Source organism: Acipenser ruthenus, chromosome 4 (genome assembly GCF_902713425.1).
Source record: "Acipenser ruthenus chromosome 4, fAciRut3.2 maternal haplotype, whole genome shotgun sequence".
NCBI classification, from domain to species: domain Eukaryota; kingdom Metazoa; phylum Chordata; class Actinopteri; order Acipenseriformes; family Acipenseridae; genus Acipenser; species Acipenser ruthenus.
In genome coordinates this window covers 3,795,593-3,821,242 of record NC_081192.1, presented here as the reverse complement: position 1 = coordinate 3,821,242, position 25,650 = coordinate 3,795,593, and the positions used below count along the sequence as shown (strand labels likewise).

The 25,650-nt window shown below is 41.9% G+C and overlaps 1 protein-coding gene across 4 annotated transcripts in view; it reads left to right on the top strand.

Annotated features, from left to right (window-relative positions):
- The first annotated feature begins 10,157 nt into the window (after positions 1-10,157).
- Positions 10,158-25,650, top strand: part of plecb (plectin b) — a 242,075-nt gene continuing 226,582 nt past the window's right edge. For all 4 annotated transcript variants that reach the window (XM_059021366.1, XM_059021364.1, XM_059021394.1 and 1 more), the window contains exon 1: positions 10,158-10,306. The gene's annotated coding sequence lies outside the window, so the exon portion shown is untranslated. The remainder of the gene's footprint in view (positions 10,307-25,650) is intronic.

Here is a 25,650-nt window from a genome sequence, read left to right as displayed (position 1 = left end):
TTGCAGTTTGTCTTAGTGCCAACGAAAAAGACAGGAATAAATGCAATGTCCATTAAAGGCAGATAGATTTTTAAAAAGCCATTCTCCTACATTTTAAGTACACTTGAAAAAAAAAAAACTCAAAACGTGTATAAAGTTATGTCAGACACATTTGCTCCTCAGCGGACACATGTTACCTTCTCAGCACTACATTACGCCTGTGTGTGTTAGAATGTACTACACAGGAAATGACATTCTGGTGACAACATTGATAAACCACTTGTTCCCAGAATCATGTACTGTGAGGTGGACACATTATTATTATTATTATTATTATTATTATTATTATTATTATTATTATTATTATTATTATTATTATAGATAAAGAAGAAGCAGCTTGAGAAAGCCAACAAATCGGAGGAGAAAGTAGAAAGCGAAAGTGTGACCGTCACAGTGCAACACCCTCCACTGACTACCAGGAAACGAGGGAAACAAACGAGAAAGACACCCCACAGCACCGCCCCAGCAGGAGAGAAGGTGAGAAACTACCACTGAATCACATGGATTGCCTGGAACACAAGAGGAAAAACAGGGGTCAACTTTGAAAAAGCAATTTGTTGAAAATGTTCAACAATGGTTAACATATACTGTACTGTATGTATGCCTCCCTTAATGACAGTGTGGACTGCTGTGCAGTATAACGTTTGTCTGATCCCAGTGTACATGGAGAGAGGAGAGGCCAGGGCCAGAGCAAACTAATCAGTGATATCACTGAACATGAAGGGCAACGGATAAGATAGTTACCAAGCTTACAGTATGTGTTTATGCAAATCATATGAAAAGAAGGAACAGGGTGCACCTGTCTGAGTCGTTGATGAATACATGCTCACTGCAGAAGGAACAGTCAAGTGGAAGGGAAAACAGACCAACTCAGTGTTGAAGAATCAGACTAGAAGAATAAATACTAGCTGTAACTAACCCCCTGGTTAGATAAGTTGTATATGTTGGAACAAGAAAGTATAGTGACTTCCTACACATTGTTGTTCAAATTCAGTATCCCCAGTCTCTTAGTTCACTCTAAACATTAAACAACACTACTGATCAGAGAATTGGGTCTATCAGTTTAATGAGAAGTTTACTAGTATGCAACTAAGTCCTGATGTTTACAGTCAGTTGATTTACTGGTGACTCACAAGTTTTCCAATATAAGTCTGTAGGAATATTAGCAGGCTTGAGTTCTGCACTTCTCTTGACAGAAGCTAGAGGACTGCATACTGTACTGGAATAAGCATTACATTTTATTACCCTTGAAATGTATTTTGGTAAAGAACCAAACCAGGTCAGGGGAAGATGGAAGAGCATGCAGAGAGGGAGAACAAATATCAAAAACAGAATTCCGCTTTGTGTCCTTTGTTCTCGTAACTGTGTTGACAAATGGTAACAGTTCGTCAGGTCAGCTTTTGTGGTGTGAATTGAATTGGAGTAGGAGAAACAGACTGAAAGAGATACAAAGAGAGAGAGAGAGAGAGAGAATGTGAGGGAGGAGGATAGTGACAGAGGGAGACAGATAGACAGCGTTCAGTTTTCATTCCTACTTCCTCTTTATTGAATTATTTTTTCACGTATTTACTTGCATTGTTATTCAGAATGTTTATAATATATAATGTACTTTGTAACTGCTTTGGCAATACTACTAATGTTGTCATGCCAATAAAGCACATTTGAATTTGAGAGAAACAGAATAATGTAACAAACAGCAATGGAGGTGACATCATATAAAAAACCTACTGTATGTTTTAACTACATTGACATAAAATAAAAGGTTATTTAGACAACAGCTCCAGGTTTGGGAAAGATGACACTGTGGTGAAAACACAGAGATGCTAATGAGCTGTGGAGGCAGGCGTTAATCAAGGCTGACATTCCACACAATAGCCTGCCATTGGGAATGTGCGGGGCAGTTTGGCATCACTGCTAGATGGCAGACAAGGTTCACTGGCATAGACTCGAGCTGAACTGCAACAGGGCACGACAAATATGAACACTCTTTACAACCTGTTCAGGAATCAGCATTGCTGTGCCTCTCAGAAACTAAATGCAGAAGAAGACAAGGAAGCATGTATTACTGTGTCGAGAGTAACGGGGCGAAGTGGCTCGTAAAGATGGCGACTTGAACAGTCACACTTATTAAAGTGAAAGCAAAGCATAAAATGACAACACTATTAAACAAGGGTCAATTAATGACAAAAAACAGGCTTTCAAAATGTCGCTGAGCTTCACACAGCATACAGCAAGAGCGTGTAGTTCAGCTACATTTGTAGAGCATGCCTTTGATCTTAAAAGAAGAAGGTGGCAGTAATCCAGGTTTGTGAAAAAGGCGTCCTTTCTCCACACCTTCAGCATGCCTCATTCCTCAGCTCCTGAACTGCTGCACAGTAAGCCCGATATTCTCTCTGTGCCGGAATGTTTTCAAACAGTGGGATATTTTCGAATACCGCGGTCTCACAGATATTAAGGTGTTTAGCTTGATTTGGCTCAAATACACAGCTTGGAATGAGCCAACGGTCAGCCATTATGAGCAGCACTGTAAAAGTCACAATCACTCCCTGTTTACACAAGATGTGCTTGCTGTTTTCACGGTCGAACTGTAACCTCATTTTCTGAGCTGTAGTGTTGACTGAACCTGCAGAATCTGTGGAAAATGTCAATGAAATGTGTGTCCTTGTGCAGAGGGTGTGGGCCCCAGTGTGATATTTACCACTGGAACGTGAATCATTCTCTCTAGCTTTCCCTCCCTGCCTTCTTGGAATGAATGAAGTCAGTGGCTGAGTCCTTGGTTATGGGGCGGTTGGGGACAATGAGTTGCTGCTTTTAATGGGACAGGTACACGACAGTACAGTGACTTCCATTTTGCAACAGAGGAGTGAGAAAAGCTTCCTGCTTCTGTGACCATTGAATGTCAGACATGCAAAAAATACAAAATAGTTACCCATAACAAACAACGCTAGCCCCCTTCCTCCCTAACTAGATTTGGGATGTATGGCATTGCCACATATCAAGAAGGATCCCCCCCCCCCCCACACCCCCACTCCCACCCCCACCCCCACCCCCCTCACGGGAATGAAAGTTCCAGAGTCTGCAGAGGCATGGCATTAGCACAGGTGCTGTGTGGGTTATTATAAGACTGATCTTACGATTTAAGAGCCAAACGTATCAGATATCGAGGGGTCATCGTGTTACTGATTGAGTCAGTGCACCGCTCCATCCAGCTGGGGCTTTTACTGTCTTGTGGTGACGCAAGGGTGGGGATCTTTCTGTTCCGTGCCAGTGCAAGCATTTTTTTTTTTAAATTTCAGAATGAACTGAGTGCTCCTGACAAGCCTGGCAAAGCCTTATAGCACTGGTAAAGTTAGGGCCTCTAGTGTGTATGCAGGATCGGTAAGGCACGCGTAAATTGAATGTTTGTAAAAGAGGAGGGAGTGACAGCAGTACAGTGCCAAGCCCCCCTCCCCCTAAACACACACGCATTCTGCTCAGACAGTGACGCAGCTCCACCCAGCCCGAGAAGGACCACCCTCCAATGTTTTCAATCATTGGCCAGCTACAGGTACAGAATGCCCGGTGATCCCCTCTCAAGGCATTTAATGTTGGTCTACTTTGATGATCAAGGCTGCTGTATTTTACTGGCTGAGTGTAACAATCTATAACATTTCCACGGCATTGAATATCCCTCGGAGCACAGTAAAGTCTATTATTAAGAAATGGAGAGAATATGGCAGAACTGTGAATCTGTCTAGAACAGGCCGTCCTCAAAAACTGAGTATCCGGGTGAGAAGGGCACTAGTCAGGCAGGCCACCAAGAGGCCTATCGCAACTCTAAAGGAGTTACAGTCTTCCACGGCTGAGCTGGGAGACACTGTGCATACAGCAACAATAGCTCGGGTGCTTCACAAAACTGGCCTTTATGAGAAAGTGGCAAAAAGAAAGCCATTGTTGAAAAAAACTCACATCAAATCTCGGCTAGAGTTTGCCAGAAGGGATGTGGGAGACTCTAAGACCAAGTGGAAGAGAATTCTATCGTCTGATGAGACCAAAATAGAGCTTTTTGGCCTCAACGCTAAGCGCTATGTTTGGCGCAAGCCTAACACCGCACATCATCCTGAGAACACCATCCCTACCGTGAAGCATGGTGGTGGCAGCATCATGCTATGGGGATGCTTCTCTGCGTCAGGGCCTGGAAAGCTCGTGAAGATAGACGGCAAAATGGATGCAGCAAAGTACAAAGAAATCCTGAAGGAAAACCTGCTGAAGTCTGCAAGAGACCTGGGACTTGGGAGAAGATTCATCTTCCAGCAGGACAATGACCCCAAACATACAGCCAAAGCCACACTGGAGTTGCTTAAAAACAAAAAAGGTCAATGTCCTGGAGTGGCCAGTCTAAGCCCGGACCTCAATCCAATTGAGAATATGTGGAAAGAGTTGAAAATTGCTGTTCACCAAAGGTCCCCATCCAACTTGACGGAGCTTGAGCAATTTTGCAAAGAAGAATGGGCAAAAATTGCAGTGTCCAGATGTGCAAAGCTGGTAGAGACTTATCCAAATAGACTCATGGCTGTAATTGCTGCCAAAGGTGCCTCTACCAAATATTGACTCAAGGGGGTGAATATTTATGCAATCAATTATTTTCTGTTTTGTATTTGTAATTAATTTAGAACAATTTGTAGATTTTATTTTTCACTTTGACATTATGGACTTTTTTTGTTGATCAGTGGCAAACTCCTAATTAAATCCATTTTGATTCCATGTTGTAACACAATAAAATGTGGAAAAGTCCAAGGGGGGTGAATACTTTTGAGAGCCACTGTATGGTACTGACACCAGCTAGTGCAGGCTATGTCTTGGGAACTGCATGTCTACACAGGAAGCGACCTCTGTCATGTGTTTAATTATATCATAAGACTTTTTCTTACTGCAGAAAGTGTTGCTCCCTTTTGGGGAGTTTATATTCTTATATTTAAAACATAATCTTAGAATTCTTGTTTTTTCTACAGACACATTTGTCTTAATTGTACTTGTATATATATATATATATATATATATATATATATATATATATATATATATTACACTTTTGAAAAATACAGATAGGAATTTGTTCTTGTACAGTTAAATCCATTTTTTTCTTTAAATCTAGAATGCCTTTGATCTAGAAGGGAGTGTTTTACTCCAGGCCTCCAGTAACTGTACCGGTTTGTTATGCAAAGCTGGCTCATCTTATCACCACCTTTTATAAAGAGCCATTTCATTGCTGCAGCGTTTCAGTGGCTGTGCTGTTTTACACTCCTGTGAAAGGACTGGCTGCATGAGTAGGCGTTGTGTAGGAGGAGCAGGTGAAAGTCAACAGTATGAGTGCCTGACTGATTCTGCACTGTTTTATTCACAGTGTTCAGTACATGGTGGTTTAAAAATCACTTGACCAATGGGCATACTGGGGAAAAATATGTGCAATAAAGCAATGAAACTACTGAGGTTCAAGGATTATAGAGAAGAGGTATGGTATGGTTTGGTTTGGTATGATTGATCCCTTGCATTGTAACGGGTGCTGTTGAGCACTGTTTTAGACAAATGGTGCTCACCCTATGATGGAAGATAGCAACCATAGAGTCAAAACATTCTATATATTTCTACAGTCATCTTATGCACAAAAAAATAAGGCAAAAGCAGAGTCCATAGCATGTCAAATATTGCCTGTAGCCTTCACATTGTTCAACAAATTACATTAGAAAAACTAACCAGTAGCATTTTATTTTAAGGATATACTGTACTCGAAATAATATGTCTGTTATAAAGTATGTTTAAAGGTGAAAGAAAGTTCTGTTTGCAGGTAGTATAATGATGACAGCTAGTGAAATAATTAATTAATTGTAAGAACATTGATTTTACATGAAAGTGAACAACAGGTAAGGGTTATGGAATAATTATTACAAAAATGTAAGATCCAAATAACAAATGGGTGGGATAGAACCAGAACAGGCACAGTAAGAGAAAGACCTTGGTGTGGTATTAGACTCATCACTGTCAGCAACCACACAGTGAGGGAAGCAATCACCAGAATGCTTGGATATATAGCCCAAATTGTACAAATCCAAGGAGGTTATGATGAGGCTGTATAATGCACTGGTGAGACCACACTTACTGTTCTGGTCACCTCCGCACCAAGGGACATTGTGGCTTTGGAGAGAGTCCAGAGAAGAGCAACCAGACTACCCAGAACTTAAAGGACTGAGCCGCGAAGATAGACTGAAAGAACCAAATCTATTTAGCCTAGAACAAACATAGTTAACCCAAACTATTACTTTAAGCACAGTACAGAAACCAGGACCAGAGGACAGAGTTGGAAATTGAGTAGAGATAGACTTAGGACAGAAGGAAGGGGAAACTTCTTCACACAGAGACCGAAGACGAGATGGAATGGGCTACCTGATCATGTTGTTGAGGCAGAATCACTTGGATCCATTGAGGCCCAACTTGACAAAGTTCTGAGATCAATCAGCTGCTAGGAACCGGACGAACTTAGATGGGCCAAACAGCCTCCTCCCATTCGTGAAATTTCTTATGTTCTTATGTTTTTATGTTAGCTACAACTGCTTTGATAATACCCACCCAGCAAGCCAGGCTCCCAACACACCCAGCAAGCCAGGCTCCCAACACACCCAGCAAGCCAGACTCCCAACACAACCAGCAAGCCAGGCTCCCAACACAACCAGCAAGCCAGACTCCCAACACACCCAGCAAGCCAGGCTCCCAACACACCCAGCACACCCAGCAAGCCAGGTTCCCAACACACCCAGCACACCCCGCAAGCCAGGCTCCCAACACAACCAGCAAACCAGGAACCCAACACAACCAGCAAGCCAGGCTCCCAACACACCCAGCACACCCAGCAAACCAGGCTCCCAACACAACCAGCAAGCCAGGCTCCCAACACAACCAGCAAGTCAGACTCCCAACACACCCAGTAAACCAGGAACCCAACACAACCAGCAAGCCAGGCTCCCAACACACCCAGCACACCCAGCAAACCAGGCTCCCAACACAACCAGCAAGTCAGACTCCCAACACAACCAGCAAGCCAGGCTCCCAACACAACCAGCAAACCAGGAACCCAACACACCCAGCACACCCAGCAAACCAGGCTCCCAACACAACCAGCAAGCCAGGCTCCCAACACACCCAGCACACCCAACAAACCAGGCTCCCAACACAACCAGCAAGCCAGGCTCCCAACACAACCAGCAAGCCAGGTTCCCAACACACCCAGCACACCCCGCAAGCCAGGCTCCCAACACAACCAGCAAACCAGGCTCCCAACACACCCAGCACACCCAGCAAACCAGGCTCCCAACACAACCAGCAAGCCAGGTTCCCAACACACCCAGCACACCCCGCAAGCCAGGCTCCCAACACACCCAGCAAGCCAGGCTCCCAACACACCCAGCACACCCAGCAAACCAGGCTCCCAACACAACCAGCAAGCCAGGCTCCAACACACCCAGCAAACCAGGCTCCCAACACAACCAGCAAACCAGGCTCCCAACACAACCAGCAAACCAGGCTCCCAACACAACCAGCAAACCAGGCTCCCAACACAACTAGCAAACCAGGCTCCCAACACAACCAGCAAGCCAGACTCCCAACACACCCAGCAAACCAGGCTCCCAACACACCCAGCACACCCAGCAAACCAGGCTCCCAACACAACCAGCAAGCCAGGTTCCCAACACACCCAGCACACCCCGCAAGCCAGGCTCCCAACACACCCAGCACACCCAGCACACCCCGCAAGCCAGGCTCCCAACACAACCAGCAAGCCAGGCTCCCAACACAACCAGCAAGTCAGACTCCCAACACACCCAGTAAACCAGGAACCCAACACAACCAGCAAGCCAGGCTCCCAACACACCCAGCACACCCAGCAAACCAGGCTCCCAACACAACCAGCAAGTCAGACTCCCAACACAACCAGCAAGCCAGGCTCCCAACACAACCAGCAAACCAGGAACCCAACACACCCAGCACACCCAGCAAACCAGGCTCCCAACACAACCAGCAAGCCAGGCTCCCAACACACCCAGCACACCCAACAAACCAGGCTCCCAACACAACCAGCAAGCCAGGCTCCCAACACAACCAGCAAGCCAGGCTCCAAACACACCCAGCACACCCAGCAAACCAGGCTCCCAACACAACCAGCAAGCCAGGTTCCCAACACACCCAGCACACCCCGCAAGCCAGGCTTCCAACACAACCAGCAAGCCAGGCTCCCAACACACCCAGCACACCCAGCAAACCAGGCTCCCAACACAACCAGCAAGCCAGGCTCCCAACACAACCAGCAAGTCAGACTCCCAACACACCCAGCAAACCAGGAACCCAACACAACCAGCAAGCCAGGCTCCCAACACACCCATCACACCCAGCAAACCAGGCTCCCAACACAACCAGCAAGTCAGACTCCCAACACAACCAGCAAGCCAGGCTCCCAACACAACTAGCAAACCAGGAACCCAACACACCCAGCACACCCAGCAAACCAGGCTCCCAACACAACCAGCAAGCCAGGCTCCCAACACACCCAGCACACCCAGCAAACCAGGCTCCCAACACAACCAGCAAGCCAGGCTCCCAACACAACCAGCAAGCCAGGTTCCCAACACACCCAGCACACCCCGCAAGCCAGGCTCCCAACACAACCAGCAAACCAGGCTCCCAACACACCCAGCACACCCAGCAAGCACAAACTGCTTTGATAATACCCACCCAGCAAGCCAGGCTCCCAACACAACCAGCAAACCAGGCTCCCAACACAACCAGCAAGCCAGACTCCCAACACACCCAGCAAGCCAGGTTCGCAACACACCCAGCACACCCCGCAAGCCAGGCTCCCAACACACCCAGCACACCCAGCAAACCAGGCTCCCAACACAACCAGCAAGCCAGGCTCCCAACACACCCAGCACACCCAGCAAACCAGGCTCCCAACACAACCAGCAAGCCAGGCTCCCAACACAACCAGCAAGCCAGGTTCCCAACACACCCAGCACACCCCGCAAGCCAGGCTCCCAACACACCCAGCACACCCCGCAAACCAGGCTCCCAACACAACCAGCAAGCCAGGCTCCAACACACCCAGCAAACCAGGCTCCCAACACACCCAGCAAACCAGGCTCCCAACACAACCAGCAAACCAGGCTCCCAACACAACTAGCAAACCAGGCTCCCAACACAACCAGCAAGCCAGACTCCCAACACACCCAGCAAACCAGGCTCCCAACACACCCAGCACACCCAGCAAACCAGGCTCCCAACACAACCAGCAAGCCAGGTTCCCAACACACCCAGCACACCCCGCAAGCCAGGCTCCCAACACACCCAGCACACCCCGCAAGCCAGGCTCCCAACACATCCAGCAAGCCAGGCTCCCAACACAACCAGCAAGTCAGACTCCCAACACACCCAGTAAACCAGGAACCCAACACAACCAGCAAGCCAGGCTCCCAACACACCCAGCACACCCAGCACACCCAGCAAACCAGTAGAACTCAGTAGCACAAATTAACAACACTGGTGCTCTAGTATTAAGATCCACTTTTACCATAGAAATCTGAACATAAGAACATAAGGAAGTTTACAAACGAGAGGAGGCCATTAGGCCCATCTTGCTGGTTTGGTTTTTAGTAGATTATTGATCCCAGAATCTCATCAAGCAGCTTAGTTCACTTCTCTAGCTTATGAAAGTTGCAATTCCTTCATTCGGCACTTATAGGGTTACTGTACATCCACTGCATGGCTAAAGGGACCCTGCCCTGACAACAAACAAGGGCTCTGATTACCGTTGGTGTTTGTCGTGTAGCTATGAATCATGCCTCCCGATAGGACAACCATGTAGTTGGTTTTAATATCTCACAATTCCCATTGTGCGAGTTTGATTGGATCAGTATTTTATATAGCACTGGTTAATAATTCATTGCTGGGGTTTGTTTCAAAGCCGGGTGGGAGGGATTGGAGAGAGAGAGAGAGAGAGAGAGAGAGAGAGAGAGAGAGAGAGAGAGAGAGAGAGAGAGAGAGAGAGATTCTGCAATTCAGGACATCTCCCAAACCCTGCCTCCTAGATAGGAGTGGCTATTTAAACATCTCAAACCCCGGACACATATGTAGGCGCTCTCTCTGAAATCAAACAGCACGCAATTTTCACAAGTGGATCAGATACAGACGTCCATGGGAATCTGAGTGGATCTCGAGGGGCTGAAGGCTGGATAGAGAGAAGGCATGGCTTTTATTTTATTAAATTGATGTGTCGGTCTTGTTAGCAGGTATTACTGTACTGCACGTTTAGCTAATAAAATGCGGCTTTTGCAAGATATTATTATTATTATTATTATTATTATTATTATTATTATTATTATTATTATTATTATTATTATTTAGCAGACACCTTTGTCCAAGGCAACTTACAGAGACTAGGGTGTATTGGCACTGCTTGCAAATGAACGTGTGTGGTGTATTTACTAAGAAGTGTTTTACATTAAAAATGCATTGTTCTGCTTTAGAATAATATTATTGATCGTTGCGATTGATCATCATTTGTTTCCAATGCAATGCAATATTTGTGCCTTGGAAATGTGTCATGCATTACCTGAGGTAAGGTGCATGCGACTCGCGCGATATTGCTGATCATATGCACGTCAGTTAAATTAATTCAGTATCATATCACTTCAGCGCTTATGTAATGCATTGGTTGCGTATTAAATTGTGTATGTGGCTGTTTCTTATCTGAGAAAGATTCTTAGAGGCTCAGTCTAGTAGAATAGAAGAAAGAACACGACCTGCGGGAATGGACAACATGCAAGAGCTGAGGAATAATTTACTTTGTAATTCCATTCTGTCATCATGGTCAAGTATTAGAACGCTGAGGTGCGAATTGTTAACGTTATTACAAAATAAACAGCCCGTTGTTTTATGTTTGTTTCAATTGAAATGGACGTTCGTGGGATGTTTTCAACCAGTCGTACTCTGTACGGCACATTGATTATAATTTGTCAGTCAACAGCCATTCCTGCTGCAATTAAAACATTGTTATTGCAAAGATTATTACTAATGATTATAAATTACACAGTGCGGACGTTGCATCTCTAAACTGCTCTACGTCTTTGCTAGAGCTTGAAAATCTGCCCGCTTAGGGACCATGTAAAGTAGAATGAGTTTGCTGACAGCTCTGTCTCCTTGGTAACGTACTTAGACTCGGTAATGTTGGAGCTTCGGGTTTGGCCTCAATACAAAGCAGTGTAACTGAATGAAACATTTCGTTGAAGTGATGGTTGTGTAGTTGGGTTGCTGTTAAAATGATAGTTTTGCCTAAAGCTGTCTGCTCCACAGTAATTTTAAAATGCAGAATCAAATGTGTGGGTAACCGCATTGAAAGACAGAGAGACATGGGAGTTGGAGTTGAAACTCCGGCACAGGCGCGCAGGATTTATTAAACACAAAACAGAAAGTAAACAAATTGGTCATGTGACGCCACCAACGATGGAAACGCACAGAGCACACATAGAGAAGACAGGCAGGCAGCAAGTCACAATCAAGCGCCCGTCTGTAAACAATCATTTGATCAAACATAACAACATCAAAAAGCACACAAAACAAACTTGTTTCCACATATAAATTACACCAACACTAATTTCCCCCTGTACAAGGCAATCACCCTGCTACAGGTATGTTTAAAAGAAAACAGTACAGAAATTTTAAAAGGAAAGAATGTACACTTACATGCTGAATACAGTAATTACATGTTCTTTCTCTTGAAAAAACTATCCAGCGTAGATTGCTTCTCACGCCCGTTGCCCTGTTGCAATTTGTGTGAAGATGACGGACAGGCAACGATTGCATTTGTCATGCATGTTTCGTACTACAATAGGTAATCTTTGAATTAGCGTTATCTTTGAATTAGTCAACCATGGCCTTTGTTTTCACTGAGAGAATAACACACTTGACACTGGAGAAAGTTCAGTGTCAGTCAGCACTGAGATCACTGTATCCGGGTCGATTCTGTACGTGATCGTTCTAACAGGGCTTGCTGTTGGGATCGTTAAAAACGGGTGTTCGTTATAAGAAGGGTTTGTTATAGTGAAGTTAGCCTTGTATATACAGTATATTGTAATGTGCTCGGAAATCACAGTGACAAGGAGGCTAAACAGGGTTGAACACCAAGTTTATTGGCACTGACAAAAGCACGAAATGTACTAAACATTAACAAACAGCTATGTGCTGTAACAACAATTGCAGGGTTGCTGTTGGCCACAACCACACCGTAAATAATCTTTATATCTCTAATACACATGGGGCTCCTTTACAGTCTGTCCCTACTCGCCACACCTAACATGGCCGCCCCCCAGTCCTACCACACCAGCTAAATCCTGCCCCCCCCCCCCCTCCCCGAGTCTTTCTGACCAATCACCAGCAGCAGTCATGTGTCTCTGCTAATCACTTCCCATAGAGCCCTATGGGAACCCATCAATCCGCATCCAGACTGGTGATTGCCCCTCAGAGCAGGGCTAACGAGGGTGTGCACTTCCATACTATGGACGAGGTTAAACAAGGACTCTCAGCTTGTATTTTGGTATATGAGCCCCCGTGCACGTTGCAATATATATATAATGTCAACACTTGGATATATGATACCCAGATACACAGTCACGTTTTACCGTCCTTGTATTTAGAATAAAATAAATACCAATTATATATATATGTAATAAATGAATGCACTTACCTGTCACACGAGATTTCCGACTCTGTCACCGGTTTTCTGATACAAAACCCATCTCTTCAATGTTAAAATTTATTTGATTATCGGCCACAGCCCAAGTTTTTTTTTTCATGCACATGGCTGTGTGTCAGGACAGTGTGTCCGCGCCATGCTCCAGGGCTGCGGGATACTCTGTTGGTTACACAGAGCTTCAGCAAGTTTAACCTGACGAAAATGCAGCAACAAATAAACAAACGAGAAGAGCGATTCCAGCTAAGAAAATGTGAAACAGTTCATCATTAAACAGTTTGAGCCTTATTGAGTAGCACATGCAATTCTGAATACTGTTTCAATAATGGATAATGCATTGTTTTTTTCTGAATCTTTTGATAAACTTTTGATAAACTGCATTGCCTTTTACGTTTTACACAATTATGTGCATGGGTAACATTTTGATTTAATTTTGCTATTGGGTTGTAATGTGAAATTTTACACACTGCTACAAATTAATACGTACCGGATTTAAAAGGATGTACTGTACAGTCCACGTGTCTACAGTCGTCTCTTTTCGTAAGTGATATTTTTAGAATCATATTGTTCTGAATTAAAATACTTCTGTTGAAAATATAGTACTGTTACCAGCTACAGTACATCTAAATGGATGCCTATTAATTTTGAAACACAGTCCTTTCAGCAATGTATTTCACATTGTATCTTTTTAGTGATTCCTGAGAAATGGACAAGGGTTGGAACGGGCCAACATGAAATAGTCAGATATGAGTCACATGCATTTAACCACCACTGAAGTCACAATTTTATAGGGTCGGATATGTGTAGAAAATCCGGAACCAGGGTCTTTATTGTCAGTTCACCGGTCTCTCTATGGCAAACACAATAGTCCAACTCCAAACCGATAAATAAATGTAAATATTTCAGTCTTTAACATGGCATCCAAGCAAAGCATTGTGTGGAATTTCTTTACCAAGTAGGAGAAAACTGAATTTGCAAACACTGCCAAGGAAATATTTCATTCAAAGGAAGAAGCACTAGTACACTTACTTGCGCTCCACAAATATTTTTGTTTAACCCAAAACAAAATAGGTCACTGTTCCATAAGTGTGTGAGTAATGTTTTTTTCATACTGATTTAAGTTTGTACTTTGCACCTTATGCATTTTGGAGTGTGTATGCTTTTTCTTAGTTAATCTACTTCATTAGATTAGATCAAATCATTAGATCAAATTAACAGTACGAAGGTCACTCTTGAAATCAGGACTTAAAGGATGTGTTGCAGTAAGAATACCTCTGTTAAGAAAAGGGGAACAAGACTAAAAGGCTAAAATATGCACAAGAACACAGAAATTGGACTTTGGAACAATGGTCAAAGGTGCCTTGGACTGTTGATGGATGGACAACAACATCTGTGCCTTCTGCCAGTTCTGTTGTCAACTCAACGCTTGTTTTCTTTCTATTCCTTAAGGATATTATCTTTAAGTATTGTTCATCCTTGTTAGACAGCTTTTTGGGTCTTCCAGTCCTGGGTTTGTCAATTACAGATGATGTTTCTCTGTGCTTGTTGATTATGCTTTGGATAGCACACCTTGAAAATCGAGTGATGTGAGCTATTTCACTCAATGTTTTTCCTTCTTTATGCAAGTCACGGTTGTTATAATAGTAGGAAACACTAGTGGATGCTTTGAGTAAATTGTTGATGGTCATAATCCATCAGAGTAGAAAAATGCAACATGTCTAAGACTTTTGCACAGCAGTGTATATGTATGCAATAAGGCCCAACAGGCCGTCTGTATACGTCGAATATATGGACGCCTTGGGTGTTGTGCTTCACGAGACAACCCTTGAGAAGTTTGTATATTCAGCGTGTACTGATGCCCTGAAGGGCCTTATTGCATTTATAATCCAGGTCAAACTTTTTTTATTAAATATACTTACGCCAATAAAGTAGTCCCCTTTGAACTACACACTAAGTTAAGCTGAGCAAAGTAATTTTATTGGAACATGCAAAAGAAAGTACATCTGTATTTTTGATATTGTGGACATTGCCACTGAAAAGATACAGAGTTGAGACGGCACTGAGGTATTTTTTTTCCCTGTCACTGATATACTGCAGACACACTGTTTGAGCAGAACAGACGGGAAGAATAAAAATAAATACAACGACGTGTCAGATTTCAGTCATTTTTCAAGGTCGGTGTCAGAGAGGGGTGGATAATATGCACAAGTGTCTTTTTGTGTTAAGTGACAAAGTCGGGGTGACTGAGTATAAAGACAGCAATTTTTTTTTTTTTTTGTTATTTTTTTTTTTTTTTGCTATCTTCCAGTTCATTTAATTGTTCTTCATCCAAATCGGCATGTCTACTTACTACTTTGGGATATTTTGCAGGTAATTGGTCACTCAGTTTCATAGTTACAGCTATATATCTGTAACTGTAAAAGCAAGATGGCTAACGTCCGATACTTTCAATTCTGTGAGGCAGCGCAGTGATTTACAATATGTGACAAAGCTCCAACTGTCCATATCCATCCAATATAAAAGAAAGCTGGAACCTTGCTCGACCAATCACATTGCTTGTTTCACGTTCCATTGCCAGCACTGGGCAAAATACTTAGGTAAATGTATTTTCAATACAAAATATAAAATACTCTGAAACATTTATCCAAATGCAAAATACAAATGACTTTGGAAACACTGTGTTTTCAATACAAAATACAGTTGTATTTGGAAGATACTGTAGTATTGCGTGGGAAATGAAGGCAGGTTCACAGGTATTTCAGGTTTTTCGAATGCAGCGGTTTATTAAGCCGGGACTCTACACTTGACAGGCAAAGCGTGCTGCTTTACCAGCTAGTGATACAACTAGAGCTGAGCAGCGTAATGTTAAAGAACTCTTCAATGAGCATGTTAAAGAGCTCTTCAATGAGCATGTTAAAGAGCTCTTCAATGAGCATGTTAAAGAGCTCTTCAATGCACATGTTAAAGAGCTCTTCAATGTGCATGTTAAAGAGCTCTTCAATGAGCATGTTAAAGAGCTCTTCAATGAGCATGTTAAAGAGCTCTTCAATGTGCATGTTAAAGAACTCTTCAATGAGCATGTTAAAGAGCTCTTCAATGAGCATGTTAAAGAGCTCTTCAATGTGCATGTTAAAGAGCTCTTCAATGAGCATGTTAAAGAGCTCTTCAATGAGCATGTTAAAGAGCTCTTCAATGCACATGTTAAAGAGCTCTTCAATGTGCATGTTAAAGAGCTCTTCAATGAGCATGTTAAAGAGCTCTTCAATGAGCATGTTAAAGAGCTCTTCAATGCACATGTTAAAGAGCTCTTCAATGTGCATGTTAAAGAGCTCTTCAATGTGCATGTTAAAGAGCTCTTCAATGCACATGTTAAAGAGCTCTTCAATGTGCATGTTAAAGAGCTCTTCGGTGCACATGTTAAAGAGCTCTTCAATGTGCATGTTAAAGAGCTCTTCAATGCACATGTTAAAGAGCTCTTCAATGCACATGTTAAAGAGCTCTTCAATGCGCATGTTAAAGAGCTCTTCAATGCACATGTTAAAGAGCTCTTCAATGAGCATGTTAAAGAGCTCTTCAATGTGCATGTTAAAGAGCTCTTCAATGAGCATGTTAAAGAGCTCTTCAATGAGCATGTTAAAGAGCTCTTCAATGCGCATGTTAAAGAGCTCTTCAATGCGCATGTTAAAGAGCTCTTCAATGCACATGTTAAAGAACTCTTCAATGAGCATGTTAAAGAGCTCTTCAATGCGCATGTTAAAGAGCTCTTCAATGCACATGTTAAAGAACTCTTCAATGAGCATGTTAAAGAGCTCTTCAATGTGCATGTTAAAGAGCTCTTCAATGCACATGTTAAAGAGCTCTTCAATGTGCATGTTAAAGAGCTCTTCAATGCGCATGTTAAAGAGCTCTTCAATGCACATGTTAAAGAGCTCTTCAATGAGCATGTTAAAGAGCTCTTCAATGTGCATGTTAAAGAGCTCTTCAATGAGCATGTTAAAGAGCTCTTCAATGCGCATGTTAAAGAGCTCTTCAATGCGCATGTTAAAGAGCTCTTCAATGCACATGTTAAAGAACTCTTCAATGAGCATGTTAAAGAGCTCTTCAATGCGCATGTTAAAGAGCTCTTCAATGCACATGTTAAAGAGCTCTTCAATGCGCATGTTAAAGAGCTCTTCAATGTGCATGTTAAAGAGCTCTTCAATGCACATGTTAAAGAGCTCTTCAATGAGCATGTTAAAGAGCTCTTCAATGTGCATGTTAAAGAGCTCTTCAATGAGCATGTTAAAGAGCTCTTCAATGAGCATGTTAAAGAGCTCTTCAATGCGCATGTTAAAGAGCTCTTCAATGCGCATGTTAAAGAGCTCTTCAATGCACATGTTAAAGAACTCTTCAATGAGCATGTTAAAGAGCTCTTCAATGCGCATGTTAAAGAGCTCTTCAATGCGCATGTTAAAGAGCTCTTCAATGCGCATGTTAAAGAGCTCTTCAATGCACATGTTAAAGAACTCTTCAATGAGCATGTTAAAGAGCTCTTCAATGTGCATGTTAAAGAGCTCTTCAATGAGCATGTTAAAGAGCTCTTCAATGTGCATGTTAAAGAGCTCTTCAATGCACATGTTAAAGAGCTCTTCAATGCACATGTTAAAGAACTCTTCAATGAGCATGTTAAAGAGCTCTTCAATGCGCATGTTAAAGAGCTCTTCAATGCACATGTTAAAGAGCTCTTCAATGCGCATGTTAAAGAGCTCTTCAATGCGCATGTTAAAGAGCTCTTCAATGCGCATGTTAAAGAGCTCTTCAATGAGCATGTTAAAGAGCTCTTCAATGTGCATGTTAAAGAGCTCTTCAATGCACATGTTAAAGAGCTCTTCAATGAGCATGTTAAAGAGCTCTTCAATGCACATGTTAAAGAGCTCTTCAATGTGCATGTTAAAGAGCTCTTCAATGTGCATGTTAAAGAGCTCTTCAATGCACATGTTAAAGAGCTCTTCAATGCACATGTTAAAGAGCTCTTCAATGCACATGTTAAAGAGCTCTTCAATGTGCATGTTAAAGAGCTCTTCAATGCACATGTTAAAGAGCTCTTCAATGCACATGTTAAAGAGCTCTTCAATGTGCATGTTAAAGAGCTCTTCGGTGCACATGTTAAAGAGCTCTTCAATGTGCATGTTAAAGAGCTCTTCAATGCACATGTTAAAGAGCTCTTCAATGCGCATGTTAAAGAGCTCTTCAATGCGCATGTTAAAGAGCTCTTCAATGCACATGTTAAAGAGCTCTTCAATGCGCATGTTAAAGAGCTCTTCAATGCGCATGTTAAAGAGCTCTTCAATGAGCATGTTAAAGAGCTCTTCAATGTGCATGTTAAAGAACTCTTCAATGCACATCTTTAAGAGGCAAGAGGGGTGCTTTGAACTTCTGAGTTTAAAAAAATAGGATATGATGACTGAAAAAAATACAAGAAGAAAAATACATTGGATAAGATAGCTGTTTGTTCATACCAAGTTTCTCTTAAAGCCAAAATTTGGGCACCACTTTGTCTGGCTCACCAGTCTGTCGTGAGATGTAAAATTGAGGTCCTATTGTAGTTACTCTGCAGCCGCAGTTGTGATAGTTCATCCCCTAGTCTCTGTAAGTCGCTTTGGATAAAAGCGTCTGCTAAATGACTAATTAATAATAATAATAATAATAATAATAATAATAATAATAATATTAATAATAATAATAATAATAATAATAATAATAATAATAATAATAATAATAATAATAATAATGCTGGGCTAGTGTTAAGTTATGAATCAAGGTAGAATCACAGGCTCTTTCATGGTATGGTTAACACCGTAATATCTATTTATAGTAGCAGTTAGTTTCAGTGTCTCAAGTCAGAGTATTACCTTTGTAGCCACACAATATTATCTTTGTAGCCACACTTAAACTATCACCAGCAGTAAGTTATTTTTTCTTTGTTTGAGGACCATGAGACATGAATGGGCAGCACAACCCCCAGATCCAATTGAGAACATATGGAATGAAACTGGGCATCTGAATGCATGGCTTCAAACTTCTGCCTGCCCCATTGACTCCTGCAGAGACAGGCTTGCTTACTCATTCAGTTGTGATAAACCTCAGCTTGGGCATGCAATGAAAACTGCAGTAATATACAGCACCATGGCACCCCCTGCAATATTGCAATGCCGTATGTGTGAAATCAATTAGCAGAACTGCTGATTTTTCATCAGGCATTAACCCTAATATCTAGATCTGATGAAGTAGAACAGTTAAATGTTGACCTTATTGATCCGGATAAACACAACGCTGTAGGCAGCAACAAAAAAAACAAGAACAAGCAGTCCCAACAAGTTGATGGGAGGAAATTGTATCCATTAGCAAAAAACTGGCAAGTTGACTTTATTCTGCTTGAAGAAACAAATTTATTCAAACAATCCCCCCCCCCCCTTTCTGATTTGATCTTTGAACAGTTTGCAGTACTGTTAGACTGCTGGCAAGGACAATTATCATTTGTTCATTCAAAACCACAGGGCAAGTCCTGCAGTAGAGGTTTGTCACATGACACATAGGTTTGCAGTGTCCAATGCCTTACATACCAACAAGGACAAATGGCCGAATGATTTGATATTACATTATATTGCAAATCATTGTAGGAAGGTGATTGTATAGTAAAAAATATGCATATTTTCTCAAAGAGGTGACAGCTGTCATGGTGACTGTAGCCATTACCCAATGTCATTCACATTTCATGAGCAAATAAGTGGTAAACTGCAATTATTTTTAGTGGGGTCATAATTTATCAGGAGTTAATTTGCACTTGGAAAAGGAGGGTTTTAATTAATGAAACAATATAAAACCTTCACTATATCAGACCGCGTCTGTGATGCCACGATAAAGAGAGAGAGTGTACAGGACTAGGGTTAATTTCTTACAGACTACCTCGATAGTTCAATATTTGTAGTCATGAAAATATTTTAGCCTCTTCTATATTTGCGGTTATGAATGGGATTTATTCACTTATTGTAACCATTTGTAACCTTACGGAATGTTTGTTGTATTGCTGAAATGATATACCGTTATTTGCACCCAGTGTAATGTTATAAGAAATTATCAATGCAACATAGATGGCTTACGGTATATATAGATGTATATAGTAAGATGTGGCAAAGTATCCCCCCAAGAAAGGATAAATGATTAACAGGGTTTAATTTATTATTACTATTTTTTTTTTTATCCGTTTGGTCCAATTTTTACCCACACGCCAGATAATCGTAAATCAGCATTTTAATGTGAAGTTATCTAAATAAACGTACATTCTGCATGACAAAATGCACAATTTTAAATGAAGTTTACAAATTATACACAACATTTTTATTTTCATTTGGCTGCTGCTCGCTGGTGGTAGTTTCCATGACAGTGAATTCTGCTTCCATTCATTTTTCTTGATCTCGTTAACATGCATTTTGATTAACGAGTGCTCCTTATCTAGTCGTTGAGACAGGAAGTGATGTAGGTGATCTGCGACAATTAAGCTTTTGAACGAGAAATGTGTTCATTAACAACCTCATCGACTCAGTTTCAAAGCATTAACGGATTGATTTAATTAACACATTTAGTTTGAAAATCACTTGCTACTGCTTTGATACAATAACAGTGGTTTTTGAAAATCCTGCCCTCAGTGTATTAGTGCTTGCACTACTGAGATTCAACTGTACTGGCCCTGTGGGCACAAAGTGAATAAACTAAAACTAGAATTGCACCAGTGTAGCAATGTGAATTATTGGGTCAGCTGACAATGCTACTTTCAGATGGCATCATTCATCAGTCCCATCGCAGGATAGGCTTGGTTTAAAAATACCTGCATTCTGACGCTGAGCTTCAGGCCCATTGCAGGACAGGCTTGAGCAGTGGAGCAAACAGAGCCACTACTCAGCCTTCAGTGGCATGTCAATGTAGCAAGCTGCTGTCTTATTGGGGTAGAGCCAAATGAGGCAAACAGATGGGCATTTCCAGTACTGTATATACTTTCAGTAACATATTTAAAGATGTAGAAGTAGAATAACACTACAAGTCAAATGAGTTATGAGTCAGTCTCATGTGAGTTATGAGTTGTGAGTCAGTCTCATGTGAGTTATGAGTTGTGCATCAGTCTCATGTGAGTTATGAGGTTGAGTCAGTCTCATGTGAGTTATGAGTTGTGAGTCAGTCTCATGTGAGTTATGAGGTGTGCATCAGTCTCATGTGAGTTATGAGTCGTGCATCAGTCTCATGTGAGTTATGAGTTGTGAGTCAGTCTCATGTGAGTTATGAGTTGTGCATCAGTCCCATGTGAGTTATGAGTTGTGAGTCAGTCTCATGTGAGTTATGAGTTGTGCATCAGTCTCATGTGAGTTATGATTAGTGAGTCAGTTTCATGTGAGTTATGAGTTGTGAGTCAGTCTCATGTGAGTTATGAGTTGTGCATCAGTCTCATGCGAGTTATGAGTTGTGCATCAGTCTCATGTGAGTTATGAGTTGTGCATCAGTCTCATGTGAGTTATGAGTTGTGCATCAGTCTCATGTGAGTTATGAGTTGTGAGTCAGTCTCATGTGAGTTATGAGTTGTGAGTCAGTCATTTGTGAGTTATGAGGTTGAGTCAGTTTCATGTGAGTTATGAGTTGTGAGTCAGTCTCATGTGAATTATGAGTTGTGCATCAGTCTCATGTGAGTTATGAGTTGTGCATCAGTCTCATGTGAGTTATGAGTTGTGAGTCAGTCTCATGTGAGTTATGAGTTGTGAGTCAGTCATTTGTGAGTTATGAGGTTGAGTCAGTTTCATGTGAGTTATGAGTTGTGAGTCAGTCTCATGTGAATTATGAGTTGTGCATCAGTCTCATGTGAGTTATGAGTTGTGCATCAGTCTCATATGAGTTATGAGTTGTGAGTCAGTCTCATGTGAGTTATGAGTTGTGCATCAGTCTCATGTGAGTTATGAGTTGTGCATCAGTCTCATGCGAATTATGAGTTGTGAGTCAGTCTCATGTGAATTATGAGTTGTGAGTCAGTCTCATGTGAGTTATGAGTTGTGCATCAGTCTCATGTGAGTTATGAGTTGTGAGTCAGTCTCATGTGAGTTATGAGTTGTGCATCAGTCTCATGTGAGTTATGAGTTGTGCATCAGTCTCATGTGAGTTATGAGTTGTGCATCAGTCCCATGTGAATTATGAGTTGTGCATCAGTCTCATGTGAGTTATGAGTTGTGCATCAGTCTCATGTGAGTTATGAGTTGTGAGTCAGTCTCATGTGAGTTATGAGTTGTGCATCAGTCTTATGTGAATTATGAGTTGTGCATCAGTCTCTTGTGAGTTATGAGTTGTGCATCAGTCTCATGTGAGTTATGAGTTGTGCATCAGTCTCATGTGAGTTATGAGTTGTGCATCAGTCTCATGTGAGTTATGAGTTGTGAGTCAGTCTCATGTGAGTTATGAGTTGTGAGTCAGTCATTTGTGAGTTATGAGGTTGAGTCAGTTTCATGTGAGTTATGAGTTGTGAGTCAGTCTCATGTGAATTATGAGTTGTGCATCAGTCTCATGTGAGTTATGAGTTGTGCATCAGTCTCATGTGAGTTATGAGTTGTGAGTCAGTCATTTGTGAGTTATGAGGTTGAGTCAGTTTCATGTGAGTTATGAGTTGTGAGTCAGTCTCATGTGAGTTATGAGTTGTGCATCAGTCTCATGTGAGTTATGAGTTGTGCATCAGTCTCATGTGAGTTATGAGTTGTGCATCAGTCTCATGTGAGTTATGAGTTGTGAGTCAGTCATTTGTGAGTTATGAGGTTGAGTCAGTTTCATGTGAGTTATGAGTTGTGAGTCAGTCTCATGTGAGTTATGAGTTGTGAGTCAGTCTCATGTGAGTTATGAGTTGTGCATCAGTCTCTTGTGAGTTATGAGTTGTGAGTCAGTCTCTTGTGAGTTATGAGTTGTGCATCAGTCTCATGCGAGTTATGAGTTGTGAGTCAGTCTCATGTGAGTTATGAGTTGTGAGTCAGTCTCATGTGAGTTATGAGTTGTGCATCAGTCTCATGTGAGTTATGAGTTGTGAGTCAGTCTCATGTGAGTTATGAGTTGTGAGTCAGTCTCATGTGAGTTATGAGTTGTGAGTCAGTCTCATGTGAGTTATGAGTTGTGCATCAGTCTCATGCGAATTATGAGTTGTGCATCAGTCTCATGTGAGTTATGAGTTGTGAGTCAGTCTCATGTGAGTTATGAGTTGTGCATCAGTCTCATGTGAGTTATGAGTTGTGCATCAGTCTCTTGTGAGTTATGAGTTGTGCATCAGTCTCATGTGAGTTATGAGTTGTGCATCAGTCTCTTGTGAGTTATGAGTTGTGCATCAGTCCCATGTGAGTTATGAGTTGTGAGTCAGTCTCATGTGAGTTATGAGTTGTGCATCAGTCTCATGTGAGTTATGAGTTGTGCATCAGTCTCATGTGAGTTATGAGTTGTGCATCAATCTCATGTGAGTTATGAGTTGTGCATCAGTCTCATGTGAGTTATGAGTTGTGCATCAGTCTCTTGTGAGTTATGAGTTGTGCATCAGTCTCATGTGAGTTATGAGTTGTGCATCAGTCTCTTGTGAGTTATGAGTTGTGCATCAGTCCCATGTGAGTTATGAGTTGTGCATCAGTCTCATGTGAGTTATGAGTTGTGCATCAGTCTCATGTGAGTTATGAGTTGTGAGTCAGTCTCATGTGAGTTATGAGTTGTGAGTCAGTCATTTGTGAGTTATGAGGTTGAGTCAGTTTCATGTGAGTTATGAGTTGTGAGTCAGTCTCATGTGAATTATGAGTTGTGCATCAGTCTCATGTGAGTTATGAGTTGTGCATCAGTCTCATGTGAGTTATGAGTTGTGAGTCAGTCATTTGTGAGTTATGAGGTTGAGTCAGTTTCATGTGAGTTATGAGTTGTGAGTCAGTCTCATGTGAGTTATGAGTTGTGCATCAGTCTCATGTGAGTTATGAGTTGTGCATCAGTCTCATGTGAGTTATGAGTTGTGAGTCAGTCATTTGTGAGTTATGAGGTTGAGTCAGTTTCATGTGAGTTATGAGTTGTGAGTCAGTCTCATGTGAGTTATGAGTTGTGAGTCAGTCTCATGTGAGTTATGAGTTGTGCATCAGTCTCTTGTGAGTTATGAGTTGTGAGTCAGTCTCTTGTGAGTTATGAGTTGTGCATCAGTCTCATGCGAGTTATGAGTTGTGAGTCAGTCTCATGTGAGTTATGAGTTGTGAGTCAGTCTCATGTGAGTTATGAGTTGTGCATCAGTCTCATGTGAGTTATGAGTTGTGAGTCAGTCTCATGTGAGTTATGAGTTGTGAGTCAGTCTCATGTGAGTTATGAGTTGTGAGTCAGTCTCATGTGAGTTATGAGTTGTGCATCAGTCTCATGCGAATTATGAGTTGTGCATCAGTCTCATGTGAGTTATGAGTTGTGAGTCAGTCTCATGTGAGTTATGAGTTGTGCATCAGTCTCATGTGAGTTATGAGTTGTGCATCAGTCTCTTGTGAGTTATGAGTTGTGCATCAGTCTCATGTGAGTTATGAGTTGTGCATCAGTCTCTTGTGAGTTATGAGTTGTGCATCAGTCCCATGTGAGTTATGAGTTGTGAGTCAGTCTCATGTGAGTTATGAGTTGTGCATCAGTCTCATGTGAGTTATGAGTTGTGCATCAGTCTCATGTGAGTTATGAGTTGTGCATCAATCTCATGTGAGTTATGAGTTGTGCATCAGTCTCATGTGAGTTATGAGTTGTGCATCAGTCTCTTGTGAGTTATGAGTTGTGCATCAGTCTCATGTGAGTTATGAGTTGTGCATCAGTCTCTTGTGAGTTATGAGTTGTGCATCAGTCCCATGTGAGTTATGAGTTGTGCATCAGTCTCATGTGAGTTATGAGTTGTGCATCAGTCTCATGTGAGTTATGAGTTGTGAGTCAGTCTCATGTGAGTTATGAGTTGTGAGTCAGTCATTTGTGAGTTATGAGGTTGAGTCAGTTTCATGTGAGTTATGAGTTGTGAGTCAGTCTCATGTGAATTATGAGTTGTGCATCAGTCTCATGTGAGTTATGAGTTGTGCATCAGTCTCATGTGAGTTATGAGTTGTGAGTCAGTCATTTGTGAGTTATGAGGTTGAGTCAGTTTCATGTGAGTTATGAGTTGTGAGTCAGTCTCATGTGAGTTATGAGTTGTGCATCAGTCTCATGTGAGTTATGAGTTGTGCATCAGTCTCATGTGAGTTATGAGTTGTGCATCAGTCTCATGTGAGTTATGAGTTGTGAGTCAGTCATTTGTGAGTTATGAGGTTGAGTCAGTTTCATGTGAGTTATGAGTTGTGAGTCAGTCTCATGTGAGTTATGAGTTGTGAGTCAGTCTCATGTGAGTTATGAGTTGTGCATCAGTCTCTTGTGAGTTATGAGTTGTGAGTCAGTCTCTTGTGAGTTATGAGTTGTGCATCAGTCTCATGCGAGTTATGAGTTGTGAGTCAGTCTCATGTGAGTTATGAGTTGTGAGTCAGTCTCATGTGAGTTATGAGTTGTGCATCAGTCTCATGTGAGTTATGAGTTGTGAGTCAGTCTCATGTGAGTTATGAGTTGTGCATCAGTCTCATGCGAATTATGAGTTGTGCATCAGTCTCATGTGAGTTATGAGTTGTGAGTCAGTCTCATGTGAGTTATGAGTTGTGCATCAGTCTCATGTGAGTTATGAGTTGTGCATCAGTCTCTTGTGAGTTATGAGTTGTGCATCAGTCTCATGTGAGTTATGAGTTGTGCATCAGTCTCTTGTGAGTTATGAGTTGTGCATC